Consider the following 21,794-nt stretch of genomic DNA (forward strand, 5'->3'; position numbering starts at 1 on the left):
GTTTGGACTGAGAATGGAGGACATGAAACAAGGATGGAGGCTAAAAGCAAAACCCATGTGGGGATGGAGGTGGGGATGGACTTATGCTTCCCCCACCTTGCCTCGCCCCATCCCTAATCCCCATTAGTAAAATAACTAAAATACCTTTAGAGATGGCAATGGACCGGGGAGAAACGGGGCCCTGTCTTGCCTCACCCCATTTGGACTGGGGATGGAGGACATGAAACGGGGATGGAGGTTATAATCAAAACCTGTGCGGGGATGGAGGGCAGAATTTTGAGATGAGGCGGGGGATGAAGACCTTGTCCCCCACCTTTGCCCTGGTCCACTCTATTCCTTGTACAAACAAATAATTGCTTCCTTATATTTGTCAATTGATGCCAACCGTGTCAAATCATATTTTTCTTGAATTGGTATTCATATAATCGCCTCCATTTAACAATAATAACATAAACTAAATGTTAACAAAAAAATTTCAATAAGGGAAGGATGGGACTGCCCAAATTCATTAAAATAATTTTTGAAATTGTGAGGATGCCGCATTCGAGCCTCAATCATCCTTTGCTTGACAAGAAAGTAGGATCCAGATAAAGGTCTTTGATTTTCGTAGCCCAAATTGCACCATTGAGACACTCGAATATGCAATAAAGATCAAAGTGTATTATTATATGTTCTTTAAAATATTAAAAATAAAAATAAAAGAATGAATATGAGTAAATGATATGAAAAATTAGCTATTTCAGATTCGAGAGTTTGTTAAGCTTTTAGGTTACTTTTTTGTATGACAGTACCTCCGTGTAGGTATGAGGGTTTTTCAATCACTTTAACAGCACATTTGCGTAAGGCTCATTCTTTCTAGGGCCAACACTCGGACAGGGGATTTTCATATGACCAGGTTCTAGAATAATGCCCCTTTTTTATAGTTTTTCAAGTGAGATATAGATCATCGGGTTTTTTTCTAGTTTAGATCCAACCCAAATGGATCAGAGTCTATCCCAAATAAGAATAAGACTCATCTAAAAGAGTTCTCCCCTCCTGAAAATCGTGCATGAGAGAGGGAGGTTAGAATAGATAAGACAATGATAAGTCAAATGGCTTATCCTCTCGTTCGAAGGGCGGGATGACAAAACGGTTTGATCGTAATAAGTGGGGGTACATGTCGTTCGACGAGTGAGATGACAGGGGTACCCGCCGTCCAGGGGCAGGACAACAGGGATTCCCCACTATCTGATGCTTGGAATGGTGGGGGTACCCATCGTTCGGGGCCTAGAATGGTGGAGGTACACGTCATCCAGGGAACAGGACGGTTGGGGTACCCATCGTTCGGAGCCCGAATGAGAAGAGCAAGGGGACAGACGATGGCTGGGCCGTTGTCCATGGCCCGACTGAACATGGAAGACAAGCCAGAGCCCGATTAAACAAGAAGGACATGTTGGGGCATGATCGAACAAGGAAGACGAGTCGGACAGGGGTAAGCCCGTCATCCGAATCTTGAATATAAGAATGCAAAGGTGTCCGAGACAATTCCATGATGACGAGATAGGATGGAAAGATGAAGGGATGATGACCTGGACTTGAGGAAGACACACAACATGCCATTCCTAGACAAGACTCCGAGGTTTTGGGCATTTTGGAAAAAAAATGGGTGTCTACACCAAACTAATATTATATTAGTCTAGGCATGTGTACCTATCCATCATAGTTACAAAAATATGTAATATTTCAAAAATATGACTATATCTTCAAAACCAGATGGGATTACGAAGTCATGATATTCTCAAAATATCACCATTTTATTGTGATATTATTGTGCTATTAACTCAATGTTAACATTTGTATTTATTTTTGTACATTCAGTATTTTTGTTCTATTTTTATATTTTCTTATATGTTTTCAAAACTTAAATATACCAATTTTTCTATGAAGATTCGAAAGAAAAACAGACTTCTCAAAATATTGCAAGATATATCATCCGTTACTGAGAAAATCCCGGAACTGAGATTTGTGACTATGATGATATCCATCATGTATTCTTAATAATCAACTTTTGATTAGGCTATTCACCTACTGTATCCCAATCCTTGCATTTTTGTTAAACAAATCCTATGGTTCCTTAATTATTGAAATTTTCTCCCATGACTTTGATTTTCTGCTCATATTTTCGTTTTTTTAAATGATTGTATGCAGTGAATGCCAGCTTGGTCAGTCTCTTCCTTGAATTAGTTGCAAGACCACCAAAACTGGCGCCTTGAAATACGTTAGAGACATAAATGAACATGCCTGCAATTTAAGCACATTGATGATGCATTGCCTCACATTGGGTCTTTATTGCTGCTTAGTGCGTTTGTGCACACAACTACTTAAATGCCAAGGAAGGGCATTTGAAATATTTTCTCCAGGATGTATCTGTACCGACCTCTACTTAAATGCATGGGAGCACTTGTGATCTTTCTGTTACCAGCTTCGGCTAGCTTGAATCAACTCATCCAAACTGTAGCAAAGGACGCCCCCCTTCGTTCATTAGGTAGCATACCCAACTTTGACCATTAAAAATAGGATTCTTCATTAAATGATGAATCGGCTATTTTTTAATAAATGTAAAAAAAAATACCAAAATTTTTAATACTGTTTTAAAATTATTTTAGTGGTTTTAACATGTGTCACATTATGATTGATACATAATATTTTTTTATTATTTTTGGGAAGATACAGAATGATTCAGCTGAGTATCACTATCGGCCGATACAGCTGAATCGATGGCCCAACGATTCAGTGCCGATACCGATACTGACAACATTGGTACTAACTGAGGGGCAGCCCATTTGCGCTTGGTGGATTTTTTTTTTTTTTTTGGGGTGTGTGGAAGAGTTTCTTTGGCCTAACCCCCGCAACCCAAAAAAAAAAACAAAAACAAAAACAAAACAAACTTCCATCAGATAAACTCAGATATCCAATGTGAATCTGGCATATTATTTCAAGGATTTTTTGCAAATCGGACTCTGCCTTATCACAAAATAGTCCATGCCTTATGCCATTTTACAATTCAGTCCTTGAGGTTAACAGTGAGTTGGCTTTCCTGATTTGCTAAAAAAACTAATTTCAAATAGATCTTTAAAGTTAGATCTTAAGGGGCATTCACATTCACTTGGATTCACTTATATCATTTGGATTAGGACTGGACTTAGATTAGTATTTTAGGTCAAATCTATTTCGGATTTGGATCAAATCCAATCCGATTGCCTTTGTCACATGTACAGTACATGTTTTGGATATGTTTTTATTGCCACACATGGTTTGGATCAAGATTCAATCTTGCATCATCTGATATTTTTTGGATTTGGATTAAGATTTTGATCAACTGCATAGCATTCAGATTCATGTTTGGATCAGCAGGATCCAGCCTATATCCAATTCATATTCCAGCCCTATTACAAACTCCGTTCTTGAGAAAATCTCGGTGAGGCCAAATCTCATGATATTTTTAATAACCTAATTTTTTTTAGAAAATCTTAGTAAATTATTGGTAATATCAAATTATAAATTATAGTCAACGTATAATAATGCATAAAATATTGCAAACGCCATTAAAACTTGATATTCTCAATGCAGGCATTAATTTCAAAATACCATGTTCTTTTCAGTAAAATATTAACTATAACGAACATCTTATTAAAAAAGTGATATTTTCAATAATAGTTGACATCTCTCTCTCTCTCTCTCTCTCAACCGCTGCAGAAGAGCAAAAGAAAATGCAATAAAATAAGTATCTCTAAGAATGGCAAGCATAGGAAAGAGGTCTCCATATCCCATCATTTTAAGAATGTCAAGTGGCGTCACATGACACAAGCGTAACAAGCTACAAGCCTGCAAGCAATAACTTTATTCTCGATTCTTTGGGTTATTCTGGTCTGTTATCATCATCAACATTCTTTCATAATAGTTTCGTCTAAGCATAGTACTTCAGTCATTTGAATAGTGGACTCTATGGAACAGTTATAGTTGTAGATAACTGTACTGTTATGCTTTCGTCTAAACATGGTATTTCTTATAAATGACAAACCTTAAATCATTTGAATACTCTAGGGGAACTGACCTTGCCTTCTCAAAATTGACTTCTTTGTCTGTTGATCAATCAATTGAAAATTAATGCAGATGATAGTCTATCAGCTCGTTGAACCTTTTTCTTTTTTTAATGTATCAATGAAAGATGATCACTCGTAGAAAATGAAGCATCACCAAGAAATAATTGGAGAAAAAACTGCCAGATCCCATGGGACAGCCGTTGGTTTTGGTCCTTTTTTTTTTTTATCTTTTCTCGGTTTTTTATCCTAACAATGACAACTTTAAATGCTTTCTTTTTTAAGTTCATAGACATGATTAAATATGTGCAAATTAAACTTGCTGATATAGGTTGCCTATACCTCAGCTTACCTGTCTATGTATAAAGAAATGACAATGATTTTTACTTTTTTGTTACTCTAAATAATGGCCATCTTGGTTGTCGATGACAAGATTGAAGAACTGTAGAATATTCTCTAATGTTTCCTTAAGAAATGTACAGCACATTAGAACTTTCCCCTATGTCATTTTTGTCACTGTTATCTTTTCTACAACTAGGATGAGCGATAGAATCAAAGAAATGCCACTTGGTATACTTGGTGTCACATGATATGCAAGGTCAAAGACTTTGTGACTAGGGGTGGGTATCGGGTCGGTTGTGCCGGGTCTAGTTTGCTTTGTCGATCGTGTTTTTAGATAAGAAAACGTATTTTTTAAGTAAGAAAAAATCAATTGATTTTGCATAATCAGAAAAACATGTACACAGGTCAGATTCTGGCGATTTAAAAGTCATTTTTTCACTAAAAACAATATGTAGATCATGCTCATGGGTCATTTGGACAAAAAAATTAAAGTTTGCCAAGTGTAGCAAACTTTTAGCTAACAGTGGACGATTTGCTCGTCCACTGTTATGGAATATATATATATATATATATATATATATATATATATATATATATATATATATATATATATATATATAGAGAGAGAGAGAGAGAGAGAGAGAGAGAGAGAGAGGACGGTCCAACCCTTGTCCTTCCTTTCAAAATCTGTATGTTAAATGTCTTTTAGTAAATCTGACCATATAAAAGTAATCTCCCTGGTTGAAAACATTTGAGGTGCAAATAAGATTTTTTGAGGATCCAAAAATCAATGGTTCTAAAAGTTTTGAAATTTTCTGTTATAAAATCTTACCTGCACATCAAAAAACTTGGATCCAAGAGTCTAATCACATGTTTTCAGCCATGAATATCACATCAATATGATCTGATTTGTCAAAAAATATATTTAACATATAGATTTTGAAGGTAACGACAAGGGATGGACCATTCTCTTCTCACACACATATATATATATATATATATATATATATATATATATAGAGAGAGAGAGAGAGAGTTGAGCAATGAGAGAGCAAGTTTGTTAGCCGTTGGATCTTAATAAGATTCAACGACTAGAAATTACCCTACTAAAGATATGGGATGCATTAGGGTTTTTTCTCATTTTCTCTCTCTTTCTCTCCGCCTTCACTCTCTTTTTTGAGCTTGAGACAATCACTACAAGAAAATTGTTAATTAGCGATGAAAATTTGTAACAAAAATATTTTGCCATAAATTTGCGATGGATTAGCTAGAGAAAACTAGTCGTTCTTAAAATTGAAATTAATTGCAGAATTAGCGACGAAAAAATTTTGTCACAAATTTTTGTCGCTAATTAACGACAGAAACAGTCTGTCTCAAACTCCGTCGCAACTTCGTGGCAAATGAGCAATAGATTTTTTTCGTCGCTAATTAGCGATGAATTTTCAGACAAATTTTTTTGTCGTTAATCCATCGCTAATTAGAGCCAACGAGGATGCAAAATTCTCCCTCTCTCTCTCTCTCTGTATGTATGTGAAGAAATATGTGCCTTCATCGAAAGTCGAAGTTTTCTCACCTTGATGCCGTCGTCGCCCGCCTCGACTCCGTCGTTGCCTGCCTCGACTCGCAGGCAAAGATGATGACCATCAACAAGTTGATGGGGTCGATCGTCAAGGCACTCGAGTCCTCCCTCACGACGGACAATCTCTAGAAGATGTCAGAGACCATGGACCAGTTCGAGAAGCAGTTCGTCAACATGGAGGTCCAGGCAGAGTTCATCAAGAACTCGATGGCTGGTTGCACATCCCTCTCCACGCCTGAAGCTGAGGTCAATAGCTTGATGCAACAAGTCACATACGACTATGGATTGGAAGTCTTTGTGGGTTTGCCTCAGCAGACCGGTCACGCTCTCCCGGCCAAGGCGGAGAAGGTGGACGAGGAGAACCTCTCGAGGAGGTTGGCTGACCTCAAGGCCAGGGGGTAGACATCTTGCCCTTTTTTATTGTGTGGAGATAAGGAAGAAAACTTCTTTATTGATACTGGACCATTTTATATAAGGATGGTAACTTATATGTGTGTTTGATGTGCTATCGGCGATGGATTTCGTTGTAATCTGGAACCTTTTCAATACGGATACAAAGACACTTTATAGTTACAAATGGATTGATGAATGCCAATGTTTCTTTGTTATGACAATCATGTCTTTCCTGTTTAGATGGGAATGGGCTTTAGCTTGATGATGATGATAGTGGTGGTGTTTATGACATTTGAGGGATTTCAACCACCCTTTAAGGATTATTAATTGCCAAATGGTCATACGATTTGAGGTTTCATTGCTCATTTTCTTTGGTTAAATTTCTGAATTTGAAATGTTGATCACTGATTTAGGCACAGGTGATCTCACCGTAGGCCTTTGGGTTATCCTTCTGTTGAGTATGTGTACCTGAGTGATGTTTTTTTTGTGCACTTGTTGGATCATTTCACGTTATCTCAGGTGAAATCTTGCTTCTGATTTCGTTATTCTGTGGATTAGGGTTTGATTCTGTTGATAATTGTGATTTGCTTATCGTAATCTCTTTCTATTTTATTTGTCTTTTGCTTTAATTACCGGATTATGGATTTGATTATTGAAATGTTTGTGTTTGGGTGGATTAAAGTGAGGAGGCACAACAGATCTAGAAACTGCAGACGCAATAAAACAGACATAACTAATAACAGCTAAGTGATTGAAATAGACTGTTTGGTTGTATGCATACATGCTTGAGGCTTGTCTTACGATCAAGTTGTCTGGTTCTTGCCCTTTGGTCGTTGGAAACATATGGCTCATGGCAGGTTTTTATGTCTTACTGTGATCCAGGGATTTAAGTGAGAATGAACTAGTTGGGCTAATAACACCAATCTTGAACAACCTTTCTTATGCTAGAAAACTGTGAATTTATTTAGTTGATGCACAGTTTCATTTCATTTTGATGTACAGTATTTGCTTTGCAATGTGACTAATACCAACAATTGATTGATAGGTATCTTCACAGTAATAAACTTACATGGGCCATTCCTCCAGAGCTTGGAAACATGACAAAGCTCAGCTATTTGTAAGAGCATCTTCTGTTTGAATGCTCAAATCTTCATGGATTTAACTGTATTTGTATTGTCAAACATTTAAGGAGACCATTGTTTTCAGGCAATTGAGCAACAATGAATTTGTCGGTGGTATTCCTTCTTAACTATGAAAGCTAGTTGACCTTTTTGAATTGTAAGTGTTTTGATATGTAATGTGATGCTCGTACCTGTTATGCTGGTTCACGATTCTTATTCCTTGTTATTGCCTTAAGAACCTAGCTAAGGCAACAATCAGTTTGAATTTATTTGTTTCCTTGGTCTTATAGGGCTGGTGAGTTGTCATCTATTGAGCTAGAGAAACTTATGGTAATTGTTGCGAACCCTCGGTAGTTCAAGATCCCAGATTGGTTTCTCAATAGGAAAAAGGATTACAAGGATGGGAGATATTCCCAGGTTGTTTCAAATTCGTTGGACATAAAATTGAGGGATGATTTAGAGCGTTTGAAGAAGATTAGGTATGTTCCTTCTCTTTTTCACATCTGCGATTTGTTTGGTTCACTTGTTTGTATTTTGGTTTCCTAAAATTAAACCATCATAAGCTTTTTTCTACTGTGAGTTATGATCTCTCTGTTTGTCTCTCTATACACACATGTATATGTATTTTCATATAGTTCTTACAATGTTTCTATCACATTTTATTGTCTTTTGAAATGCTGAGGATGATTGAACTTCATGTTTCTTGGGTGTAAATTCCTTCTTCGCATAATTTTTTACTTAGTTCATGGGTATGTTGGTGGTAGATATATTATTGCTTTTGACAACTTTGAAGTTTGCATGTCATGTTAATTTATTCATCTTCTCTCGCCATGTCTTGAATCTTTCACCACTTTAAGTTAAATGTCCTCATTCTATGGAAGAACAACACCCTTTGGCTAATGTTGTGAGAATGCATTATGAATTCCTTTGACTGCTACAGTGATACTATCTATATGCTGCCATATTTTTGTGGATCTATCATTTGTTCCAATCTTTGTTCTTTGGAATGAATTAGAGTATACACTTTTCAATATGCCCCATTGTTGATGCATGTGCATGAAAACATGTTTGATGCATGTTGTTTACTTGGATAATTAGATTCACAGAGCCAACTGAAATTTTACCAGTGTACCTCATGCCCCATTATTGATTGATTATGCCTCGTATATGGAGTATCCAAACCTGATGAAATTTCATTAATTTTCTTATCTGATTGGGTATTCCAGTTGGTTCATATTTTTTAAGCAATTCTCTCTTTGTGTGTGTGAGATCGTATTATGCTTTTCTGTTTGTTTGCATGTGGTGTGGTAGTGGGTGGGCTGTTGTATGGGTGCACATATGAGTGGAGAATTCTTTTAGAGTTCACGCCAAACCAACTAAATTCTTTAGACTCTGGATTAGCCGATTCACTTTTAGAGTCTACTGGGACTTCTGGAGTTTTAGAATGTTGCTTGCTTCCACGATCAGCTATTTATAACTGGAGTTTTGGTCACTTCTCAACGCCCCTATTGACCTCAACGGATGAAAATGAAAAAGCATTGGTGAAAAGAGAGGAGAGGGAGAGAATTGATGAGTTGTGGAACCTGATTCAAAGTTTTTTCCCTTGCAGTAGGAAGGGATCGGGGGCTCCCCCCGACGTGGGTCCGGAGGTGCCCCCCAAAAGATTTTTTTTTGGGCTTATGTTTGTGACCCAGTTTCTTATGGATCAGACCCGATTTGTTTAGGTTCAGGGTTGTTGCTCTTGCCTTGTATAAATTGTTTCTTTCTTCCCCTCTTGTATTAAGTTGGGAAGAGCAATAAAAATTTTTCGTTGGGCGGGCGTGGTTTTTTACTCTCTCTCGGATTTGAGGGGAGGTTTTTGCGTGTAAATTTGTGTCTTTGTTGTGTTTGGTTTTAATCATTCTTGTTTATTGTTTCCTTCAGTTGTTTCTTGCTTGCGGTTTTCTTAACAAGAATTGCATTGGATTGTATAGCAAAATGTCAACATTCTTGTGAGCCTTTCAATTTATTCTATTGTTTCATGTTTCAGAGTTTGTGTTTACATTGGCATCGTTCATCCTTGTCTCACTTATTAAAATTTCCTTTGGAATCTTATTTTGTGTGATTGTTGACTTGCAATTGTTAGCAAGCTTTGCAATCAAATAGCCAGTTTGGTTAAATTTGTTTTGCCTATTTTGTATACATTTTTTTATGTGTTCTTTGTCTATACACAACTTATATGATTTGTACAACGAGAAAAAATTTTCTTGATATTTATATTTCAAACAATTTTTTTTTTAAATTTTGTGACGGTTTAGCTACAGATATGTATTCGTCGCTAAAATTCAGCAAAAATTCAAGCACAAAATAGTGATGCAATTTAGCGACGAATATTATCCATCGCTAAATTTTAGCGACGAATTTATATCTGTCGCAAACACAAAATCAATCGTTATTTAGCGATGAATTATGACATTCGCTAATCCCTCACAATTTAGCGACGAAAGTAACGACGAATCTTTTCTGTTGCTAATTAGCGACTAGGAAATTGCAACAGATGCTATCCATCGCTAACAATTTTAGCGACGGATTAGTAGTGAATTAGCGACGGATAACGTCCATCGCTAATCCACAGAATTCTTATAGTGAATGAACACCACCACGATCCCAACCATGTCGAGCACCAACACCCCATTGGAGCCTCGCTCTCCAGCCTTCTTTCCCTCTCTCTACAACCCCCTTGTCTCCCTCTCTGATCTGCACCCCTCTCTCTCTCTCACCCTCTTTCCCTCTCTCTACAACCCTCTTGTCTCCCTCTCTGATCTGCACCCCTCTCTCTCTCTCACCCTCTTTCCCTCTCTCTGCAACCTCTTGTCTCTCTCTCTGTAGAATTCTGATTTTTTTTTTCTGGTTTCCTGTTGTGTTGATCCAGCTGCCAAGGATCGAGTGGAACTTATGAGAGCTCTCAAGGTAAGAGGATTTCTTATTTCTACCGACCGTTGGTGGTGCACCCAACCTCAACCACAAGCATGGTTTCTATTTGTGGAGGTTTTTTTTGGGTGGTTAGAGCAGAGAGCGAAACCTCATCAATAGTTTGGTAATGAGGTGGAGAAAGCTTGATTTGGTTAACTGATCCGCTTAAGGATGATCAAGTGCATTGGCATTGCCATCAATTTGTTCAACTGTAATATTTTTTATGGTCATTACTAATGGTGTATCTGCAAAATCAAACACAGAAGCGTACCTGAAGATGCCATGGCATGCAAGTGCGAGTGTTCAGCATTCTCCTCAGCCGGTTGATGCCCACGATGAGCCCAGGCCTAAGGTCGACGGTGCGCAGGACCCTGTACCACGTAAACCTTATGTGGTATATGGAGTAGGCTAATAGCTATGAATCTCTCATCATTTTCACAGCAGTCTACCCCCTTATATATAATGGGGGGAAAGAAGCAATTATGTGAATATGGTCTCTCCACATTCACGTAACTCCCACCCACTAACACCCCATTATGTGGCCCACTAAGTGGCTCACTAATGATGTCAAACCAGATCACCCAATGGGTTGGACCCAAATCCGTTATGTCCAACATTCTCCCACTTGACCCATTGACACCAAAAGTGCACTAAATCAAGGTTTATACTGTTATCTCGATTTAATTCTTTATGTGGGTTCACATGTTACCCTTTATCACAAGAATGAATCATATGAGTCATGGAGATGAATACTTCTTTATGAAATGTCATATTTCCATATACTATACTATAATTCACCTTCAGTGCTTTAGCATGTTGAAATTACCTTTATGAATAGGTTGGTCTCTTACCTATTCTATTGGTCCTTTAATATTATTATTCTGTTATTCTCTCTAACCCATATGAGAGATCCTTTATGCAAAATCAACAATATACAAAGTCATAGATAATCAAATTCATATACACAAATGTGATCACATAATGTATTGTCATACATCAGAATGAATCAAAAAGATCCATCCCCTTTACATGTTGAGAATACAATCCCGGTGCTAGCCCTTTAGTAAAGGGATCCACAATTATTTACTTCGTCTCAATTGTATCAATACATACCAGATGATTCTCAGTCCTTTCTTTAACAATAAAGTATTTTAACTCCATATGTCGACACAAGGTTGAGCTCTTGTTGTCATTTGAAAAGGACACAGTTGCTTTATTATCACAAAAGATCTTTAGTGGTCTCTCAATAGAGTCCACAATACCAAGACCTCTAATGAAGTTTCTGTAAACACTCCAAATTTTTCAAATCCATTTCGGATATTTCTTTTCGCAGATGCCAAAACCCTGCAGAGCAGTATCAAGTCTCACTTTTAGGTTCACCCCGGTCTAGAAATCAGTCTACCCACATTTCATCAACAAAATTATCATTTACCCCTGAGTCACCCTTAGCCTTTCGTCTATCAAACTCAGCCAAGCTCAGCTTAAGTTCAGAAAAGCTAAAATGTCAGTCATTTTTAGCTCCATTGAGCTCACGAGGAGCCATGTGAGTTCATTTCAGCTAAAATTTGTTTATTTTTCGCAAAATAAGCTTGTTTTTAGCTCGAATATTAGCCAGACTATCCCTGAGTTAGCCAAATCCAGTAGATCCTATCCCCAGAAGTCTGACATAAGTGCATCACAAGTTTGAATGGTCCAGTTCCAGTTTAAAATCACTTTTTACACACTCGGACCTTTGTTTTAACTCATTTTAGCTCATTTTAGCTCGTTTGAGCTCAATTCAGTCCAATTTGAGCTCACCTCAGTTGAGCTAGTGTTCTAGCTCTATATTTAGTTCACCTGAGTATAACTGGCTTCAGATTCAGTTCAAATTAGTTCAGACTAGTCTAGTACCGTGTTGTTGCCCCTACAGGGCGAAGACCAAAAAAATAAAAATTACCTGGGACACTATTTTCAATAATTTTTGAATTGGGCAAATCCCAAATTCAGACTCGGATCAATTCCTTTATCTAATATCTTATCAATATTCAAGATCTGATCCATTTCAATTCGGATATTGGATTCAATGTTGGATCTGGTACCTAATTACTTCCCAGACCTGGATTTTTCATCTGATTTATTCAGAAATCTATATCCAGAGTCCAATTCACTCTTTGAACCTCAAATATCTCATTAGATATCCAGGATCTAATTAACCATTTCAGATCCATTTCAATTTGGATCCACCTTTTGATCTGTTCAATAGCATAATCAAATCAATTTCTAAACTCAGATTAATCTAACATTTGATATTCAATTTCACTTCTTGGATTCTGATTCAGATCCAAGATCCAATCTCATCCTCTGAGTTGGATCCAAGATCCAAAATAAAAAATCCCAGTTTTATTATGAATTTGGGGTTTTTCTTTTTCAAAATTCTTCAGAAATCCATATTCAAGGTTTGATTTCCATTTTTGAACCAATTTTCCTTCAAATCCAGATCCAATCTTTTTCAAAACCTCAGATCCAGATCCTCTTTAAAAATTTGATTTTTATCCTAATTTCAAAATCAATTCTTGAATTTTAAATTCAAAATCCATCATTTTGCAAAAATCTTTTGAAAAATACCCTGGATCCAATTCAAAATTCAGTTTGGATTTTGAAATGTCAAAATGGATCCAGATCTAGTTTTAAAATCCAATTTTTATTCAAAGTCAATTTGGGGATTTCAAATTCAAAATAAAAATCCAATTTTTTCCTCAAATTCAAAAATAACCTTTGAATTTTAAAAATCTTTTAAAAAATGCCCTGGATTCAGTTAAAAATTCAATTTGGATTTTGAAATATCAAAATGGATCCAGATCCAATTTCAAAATTTAATTTTTATTTAAAATCAAATTTGAGATTTCAAGATTAAAATAAAAATCTAATTTTTATCCCCAATTTCAAAAATAATCTTTGAAATTCAGAACTCAAAATCAGTATTTTGCAAAAAATTCTCAAAATTCAATTTGGATCCGGTTTTTGCTCAATTTGGATTTCACAAATCAAAATTAGATTTTTTAATCCAATTATTTCCAAAATTCCTCTTTCATTTCTCACATTTTATTTCCTTTTTTATCTTAAATTCAAAATCAAAAGGAAAAATGTGTTTTTCAAAGAAGGGCGCCACTTGGTATTTTCGAAAATCAAAATAAAAATCATTTTAAACAAACCTCTAAAAACCCACATGAGCATCACTTACAAGGTGATGCCATGTGTCAAAGTTTTGCCAAACTTCCTCTTTTACCCATGTAATAATTTTTAAAAAGACCCACATGGGCACCCATTTGCAAAAGGGGTGCCATATGTGCATTTCTTAATAAATTACCTTTTTTTGCACAATTAACAAAAAGAGAAAAGACCTACATGGGGGTGGAACCAATTTTGAGAAAATATCTTCAATTTTGATTCCCAAAATGCCCCCATTTCAAGCTATAAATAAGACCCTTGGGATCTCTCCTTTCATAAGTTAAAAATTTGAGAAATTGAGAGAATAAAAAAGAATTATCTCTTTCTCTTCTCCTCTCATCTCTCTCAAGTGCTCCTCCTCCTCTTTGGCTCCTCTCTTGGTGGCTAGAGTGAAGAAGAAGAAAGCCCAAGGTAGTCCCCCCTCTCTTCTCTTTTTTAATTTCTTTTCTCTTTTATTTGTTTTTTTTAATTTTTCTCAAAATTCCCCCCACACCCCACCCTCTTTCTTCTCTTCTTTCTTGCAATTTCCTTTCAATATCATGTAATAGCAATGTAGATCTATCTTAATTCCATGTTAATTTCTATTTTTATGTTGTTGATCCATTCAATTTGCTATTTACTTTGTGCATTTTCATTTTAGCCATTTAGAATTGAGATTTGATCTTCAATAGATCAAATCTCACATTAAAGAGGCAAAATTGATTTCAATTTATGACTCAATATTTTTAATTTTATTTTAGATGCTTTCATTTCTGTTTTTATATCATTTTTTATTATCATCTATGTTCTAGAATGGTAGATCTCAGGTTTGATCATTGGATCAATTCATTTATGAGATTCTATTTCATTCAATTATGTTGAGATGATATTTTCAATTCTGGTCCATTTTTTATCTCATTAATTCGCATATAATTAGATGTTATTTTGATCTGGGTTTTTTACTGCATCTTCATGCATATGTTTTTGGGATCTCCACAAAAAATCGGATCATTTTGAGTTGGTTTAATCTCTCAAAAAAATCATGATTCGGACTCTGCCATTTGGCCTCATCGAAGACATTTTCTATTTCTTTTAGAATTAGGTTTTTATTTTTCTTTCAATTATTTGGGTTTGTAATAAGGCAGTGGATTATTGTTTAAAGTCCTCCGCAGAGGGCTGCACTCTTTCCTTATTTGCTTACTTAATTGAATTTTCTTTTCAAGGCAATAAAGAGTACTTTAGATTCTGTGTTTGAATATGAAGTATTTCTCGTTCCCTGAGATCGACCCGGACTCCACCACTCTTGTGAGCCAGTTTTTATATCTTTGGTGTGTGGATTTCACTTGATTTTGATTAAAAATATGGTTTTAAAAAGTATTTTCATAAAACTCATACCAAATTTTGGCGTCATTGCCGAGGAACGACGATTAATACGAGTATTCACTTTATTGCCATTGTTTGTTCTCATTTTACTTAGGTTGTTAGGTTATTTTCTATTCTTTACTTAGAACTATTTAGTTTACTTACCCTGTTGATTATTTAGGATTGTTTAGTTTCTTTTTTGCATTTAGGTTTAGAACCACGTTGCTTGCGAACCCTAGATATCAGCTTACCTTTCTTGCACGACCCACCTTTTAGGATATCCTTAGAGATGACTGCGAACGATTGGTACTGTGCTCATAGCTTATTTTTTGCATAATATTTGTTTGAGTGCAAGTGTGTGGTGCTTGTTTACTGCTTTTTAGTATTATTTTTCTTTTACCTGCTTTATGGTTTGTTGTGGTTCGGTCGCTCTACACGTTAGGTAGTTATAAAACATCTGACTTAGGACGGTTGCTGCACCAGTCTGCCCTCAGATGCATGCAAGAGCGACGCTCGCTTGACCCTGAGCTTACTGAGATAATCGAAGACCCCGAGTCCCTTATTAGAAAATCTCGTTGATCCGGCCCCATGGCCCAACATCAATAGTTGACCCATCCTCTTAGAGGGTACTTCATCTTCATGCATATGTATTGTGAGACTCGTTGTAGGACCATCGCAGTTTGAGATTAAGGCCAGCATAATTCAGATGCTTTCATCTTTCTATGGCATGAACAACAAAGACCCCTATCGTCATCTCAATGAGTTTCTCGAAATCTGCTCTATGGTGCGGATCAACAATTTTAGGGATGACATGTTGAGGTTGACATTGTTTGCGTTCTCCCTCAAAGATAAAGTCAAACACTGGCTAAAGGCCCTTGATACTATTCAGATTACCACTTGGGAACATATGTCGCGTGAGTTTCTCAAGAAATATTTTCCAATTGGTAAGATGAACCAGTTTAGTAAAGTTATTACCAGTTTCTCTCAGATTGACGAAAAACAGTCCCATGAGACCTGGGAGAGGATGAAAGATATTCTCCGAAAATGTCCCCACCACCAGGTGCCCTGCTGGCAACTGGTGCAGTACTTTTACGATGGTCTGACCGAGAAAGACAGGAAAATAACTGATTCTTCGTGTGGGGGCATGTTCATGCTCAAGAGTGAGGATTGAGACATGGGCTCTATTAGATACACTGAGCAAAAATGTCATGGACCATGCCCTGTCCTCGCGGCTAGATAGGACCACACCTGTTCCTAGTGGTCCTAAGAAGGGTGAGATTTTTTAAGTTGGGTCCGGACATAATTTTCAAATCAAAGTGGACCAGTTGACCAGGAAAGTAGATCAATTATTGGCCAACACAGCTTTAATAAATCCAATAGAAAAAAGTCTGTGAGTTATGCGCTAGCTCTGCACACTTTGTTTCTGATTGTTCAATAGTACCACTCTATCCTGAATTCGTTCAAGAACAAGTGAATGATGCCCAAGGTTTTGCCAGCTCGGTGCATGATCCTTATGCACCCACTTATAACCCAGGATGGCGAAATCATCCCAACTTTGCATGAAAAAATCCATAAGAGCCACCCTATTTGCCTCCCCAGACACAGCATAGACAGGGTAGCCTTCCACAAGGTTACTCGCATCCCACATTTCCTCAGGGCCACACCCAACTTAGCTTGCCTTCTCCTCATGAGCCCATATCGATCTCATATTTTCAAGAGAAGCTTCTTGAGACTTACTCTGACATCAAGGTCACTCTCAGCTCTCATACGTAGTCGATAGTGAAGCTAGAAACTCAAATAGGACAATTGGCTGAAGTCTTGAGTAGGCGAAGCGAGGGAAGCCTCCCGAGTCAGGCTATTGTCAACTTGAAGGGTAAGGAACCCATGTATCATGGCCTGCACCTCATAGAGTCCCACCATGAGCAGGTCAACTCTATTATGACCATTCAGAGTGGAAAGGCATTACACCCTACTTATGAGTCGACTGGCGAACCCACCACCACACCCATTGCTCAGTTGATCTCCTCCACCAGTTCCACAGAGAATTGGCAGGGCCCATGGTCTGTGCCTTTTTCGTGTATTCCCGCAACCCCTTTTCCTCAGGCATTGGCTAAATTGCATGATTTTGGCAAGCAGGGGCATGCATGCACTAAATGCTTGATATATTCAAGCAGGATCACATCAACCCTCCTTGCCTGACATTGCTTATATTGATAGATGTGTGGTTCTTGGATCTCCACCATTTGAGAATAGTCTCCACGTGGAGACTAAACTCCTTCCTTCCAATCTAGAGAGACATTGTAGGGTGCATAGGAGTAGAGTTGAGGAAACATAGTGCGCAGTGTCACAGATGACACTCTTTTTCTTAGAACCCCTGATTGAGCATAACTTCACATCCATTGATCTCATAGACGATGAAGGGTCTCCAAAGATCTGTCTGCCTAAGGACATAAAACCTAGCGCTTTATGGGAGACAACTCATATTTGTAATATACTATTAGTAGTCTTAGTAGTTTTTTATTTTTAGTTAGTTTTCTTCTTACGTGAGCGTAAATGCCAGATCATGTATGCATTACACTTTTGTGTATTTTTATGAGTTGCATAATAGGTAGACAGGTGGAACCTTTACAGAGCCATCCACATGTCGTCTCAAGTAAGGTTCCACAAAGTGGATCAGGTGACTTCTACTACTTCTCTCCTATTTATTTTTGTTTCTAATATGCATTCACTCAGTTTCATGCAAGCATGGGGGAGTGCCACTAAGAACAGTGTCATTCAAGCAGGGAAGAGGGTGTAGCTTACACAACCAGATTTTTCTGTCTTTTTACTTGCACTTTTGATAACAACTCATAAAAAAATAGGCTTTTAAGGAATGAGTTTGATCTTATATGAATGTTTTACATAATCTAATATTTTTAGAGAATTTTTAAGCTCCATGAAAAAAAATTTTGATCCTGATCTAGAAAAACATATTTATTTATATGGATTTCAAAGAAATGGTGATAGATGCATGTTAGAGTTTATTTTGAATCACAAGTATGAATATGCAGAGTTTACTTTTGAAAAACTAAGCAAAGGAACAACAATGCATTTATGAGCTCAAAATATGAAAAAGAGCATACATTTAGTTGTTTGATATCTTTATTCCCCAATAGCTTGGCTCAGACACAAGTTGAAGTGTTTGATTCCCATGTTGAAAAGGATAATGAAAAAAGTTACTTCTATGTCTAAGTGAATATCTCTGGCCTATTTTGTTCGAGCAAGTAGAGCTTGAGGGGTGTTTACGCCTGGTGCCCTAAAGCCATCTGGATAGAGAGCCACTGGCCTGAAAGCCCGCTACATGAATTTTATAGAGAGCCTAATAGATATTGACATTGCACTTGACAGAGAAGCAAACTATACGTAAACTATAAAAATTGAAGGTCTAGTGACTCGAGCAATTAAGTCTAAGAGATATTTTGTATCTGGTGCCCTAAGGTCGTCTGGCTTGAGAGTCACTAACCCAAAACTCGTTACACGGGTCACAAAACTAGAAATTTGAAATAGTGCTCAACAAAAGAAAGAAAAGAAGTTTGTGAGAAATTGAAAATCAAGAAAAAGAAAAGGAAAAGAGCATAAAAGAAGAAAGAGTTCACTGCTTAGAAGCAAATATTGAGAAAACCTATGCAGAAAATATATGAGCGAGGATTAATAAATAATGACATGTATATATTTGATTTTATGAGAACGAAACATAAATGATTATGGTATTTATAAAAGTAAAAGAAAATATTTTATTTTGTGATGGACTATGAAAGACTCTAATCATGTTTTGAAAATGTAATGGCATGAAATATTTGTGACAATGGAATCCTTAATTGCCTAATGCTTTTTGAAGTTGGTTATTGTTATGCATACATGACTGAGATGTTTGTGGGTAGCATCATTGTAAACCCTCACGAGACCTTATGCATCCACAAGGGTAACCCAGGGGTTGAAAGGGCTTGTTGTGTATGCTAAATACAACTGTGATTCCTATGAAAGTGAGTTAGGTTTGTTTTGATTAGTTTAGTATTTGTGTTTTTTGCTTCAGTTTGCTCGAGGACTAGCAAACGATAAGCATGGGGTATTTGATCATGCATAATATTTGCATTTTATACATCTTTATTTATGCATGGTCCATGATACAATCACTTTAAAAATCTATTTTTATCATTGCTTTCGAGAAATCACATTAGAATTAAAATTATCAGAAAAATGTGTATTTCAAAGCTTGCCCTGTATTTTTCAGTGTTTTATTTAGTTTAGGATTTTTGAAGTAGTGTTTTAATTAGTTTAGAAGAGTAAAGTAGAAGTTTTAATTAGTTTATGAAGTTTTGTTTTATGAAACATATTTTTCAAAAGATCTCTTTTTGGAAATTATTGAAAATTATTTAGAGTTGTTTTGAAAAACTTGTTTTAACCTAATATTCTATTATAAATAGTATATGTTAAGGCAAAGAACACATTTTTACAGCATTGGAAAACATGCCCCCCCCTTTCCTCCTCTCTTTTCTCTCTCTCCCTTGTTCTCTCTCTTTCCCTTTTGCCAATTTCTTTTTCTACCACTTCTTCTTCTTCTTCCTCTTTTTCTTCTTGCTTCGAACCCCTTGTGTAATCTGCAACTTCTTTCTTTTCGTCGAGGTGGCGTGCATGCCGCTAGAATAACCATCTTCTCTTCTCAACCCATCTATCAGAGGCAATCTGCGAGGGTTTGCTTCTTTTTCCCTCTTTTTCACCGTAGATCTAGTTTTGCATCGCATAAAGCATTGCATCGAATATACGTTTGTTAGATCTTCACATAATCTGCATATTAATATAGTTTATTTCATATCTTGCATCTGAAAAAAAATAAAAAAGAAAAGAAAATATATTTCATTTTTTATAGTTTAGCCGTTTCGTGATTTAAGTATTAAATAATCTTGATTTAAGTAGATTGTGGTTTTAATATAGGTTTTATATTTTGTTTTCATGTTTCTTGATTAGCTTTAGATTAGTTTTAGGATAGATCTTTGTAGAATAGCTGGTTACATGTTTTCTTTATTGTGTTTTTGTAGATCCAGTAAATAGCATTTTAGTAATTTTTTTAGTCGATATACTGTCTTTTATTGAATTATCGTTTTTGCCTAGTTTAGTTTAGATTACGGAAGTTGTTTCTTATGTCAGTTGCATAGTTAGTAGTTTTTTTCAATTCTAGAAAGTGTCTTTTCAGAATTAGATTAGGAATAGTCATTTTTAATTTATTATCATTTTTAGTCGTTGGTTTTAGTTTAGCCGATTTTTAACAGGGCATTTTTCTTGTTTCAATTCACGTTAAAATTTATTTTTCCAGCAATTAGAGTAAAAGTGATTCTATAGTTAATGTTAGTTAGATTAGTTTAATTAGTTTGTTAAAACTTCACTTAGTCGGTCTCCCTTATTGCCACAATTATCGATTTTTCTTAATATTTAATAGTGTTCTTATTTTCAGTTATTCTTGTGCATAGTGTGTGGTTGTAGCTTACGATAGTTTTTTTACTTTAGTTAGTTAGATCATGTTGAATTCCTATTATTTGTTTGAGTTATAAGCTTTATTTATCATGCATAGTTAAATAAAATAGATAGCCAAGCTCATTCTTTTCTAGTTTAACTAATATTTTCTTGATAATAAGACTAGATTATTTATTATAGTTTGATTTGAGGTAATAGTATAGTTTAGAATTTTGCCCAACAACGTTTTCATGAACTGTAAACACCTCAAATTTTCCTTGTTCACTTCCAGACACCCCTTGCCATAGATGTCAAACCTGTAGATCAGTGTAGGAGTCTAACCCTAGGTCTGTCCCCTTTTAGGTGTCATTTCATCCCCCATTCTGTCAGTAAAATTTCTATTTTATCCCTAGGTCACCTTAGATCCTTATCAGTCAGAGTCGACCAAGCTCATTCTTAAGCTCAGAACAGTTAGAATGTCAGTCATTTCTAGCTCACCAGAGCTCACGATGAGCAGATCATGTTCAGTTCTGACCATTCCTGCCAAAACGGGTTCATTTTCTCATAAATGAGCTCATTTCTAACCTGAACCTTAGTCAATTGTTCTCGGGTCAGTCAAATCCAATTGGTCATATTCCATTCAGTCTAACCTAATCTCACCAGGAGTTCAAGTAGCGTGGTTCCAGTTCAAATCCATTTCCCACAGTCTAGAAGTCCATTTTAACCCATTTCAGCTCATTTCAGCTGAAATTGAGCTAAGTCCAGTCAGTTGAGCTAGTGTTTGAGCTTCAGTTTTAGTTCATCTCAGTATTACTGATCTTTGTTCCAGCTCAAACCCAGTTCTTGTTCGTAACTCACTTCACTCCAGTGATCATTTCTCACTATTTCTCTAAGAAATGATATCTTTTTTCGATCGTTCAGTCTAGGAGTTGAGCCAGTGTCTTGTCAGTTTATTTGAGTTCTGGAACCCTAGAACTCAGTTCATTCCAGTTCAAACTAGATAAAACCCCAGTTTTCAGTATCACTCTTGGTCCTATAGAGACAAAAATCATTTCTTGAATCATTTTGTTCATTTTTATCAATTTTATCACTTTTTAAACAGGTACAACTGTCGATCAGAGTCCAATACCTGAAATCTTTTATCCAAGGTTTGCATTTCACATGACATTCCATGTCATATCTCATCATTTTTTATTATTTCTTATCATTTTTCATTATTTCATTATTTCATATCATTTCATTGTATTTCATCTCATTTTCGAGATCCAACACTCTGGTTTTTCTAAACATCTA

This window comes from Nuphar pumila, chromosome 7 (assembly GCF_984573655.1).
Source record: "Nuphar pumila chromosome 7, dmNupPumi1.hap1.1, whole genome shotgun sequence".
NCBI classification, from domain to species: Eukaryota; Viridiplantae; Streptophyta; class Magnoliopsida; order Nymphaeales; family Nymphaeaceae; genus Nuphar; species Nuphar pumila.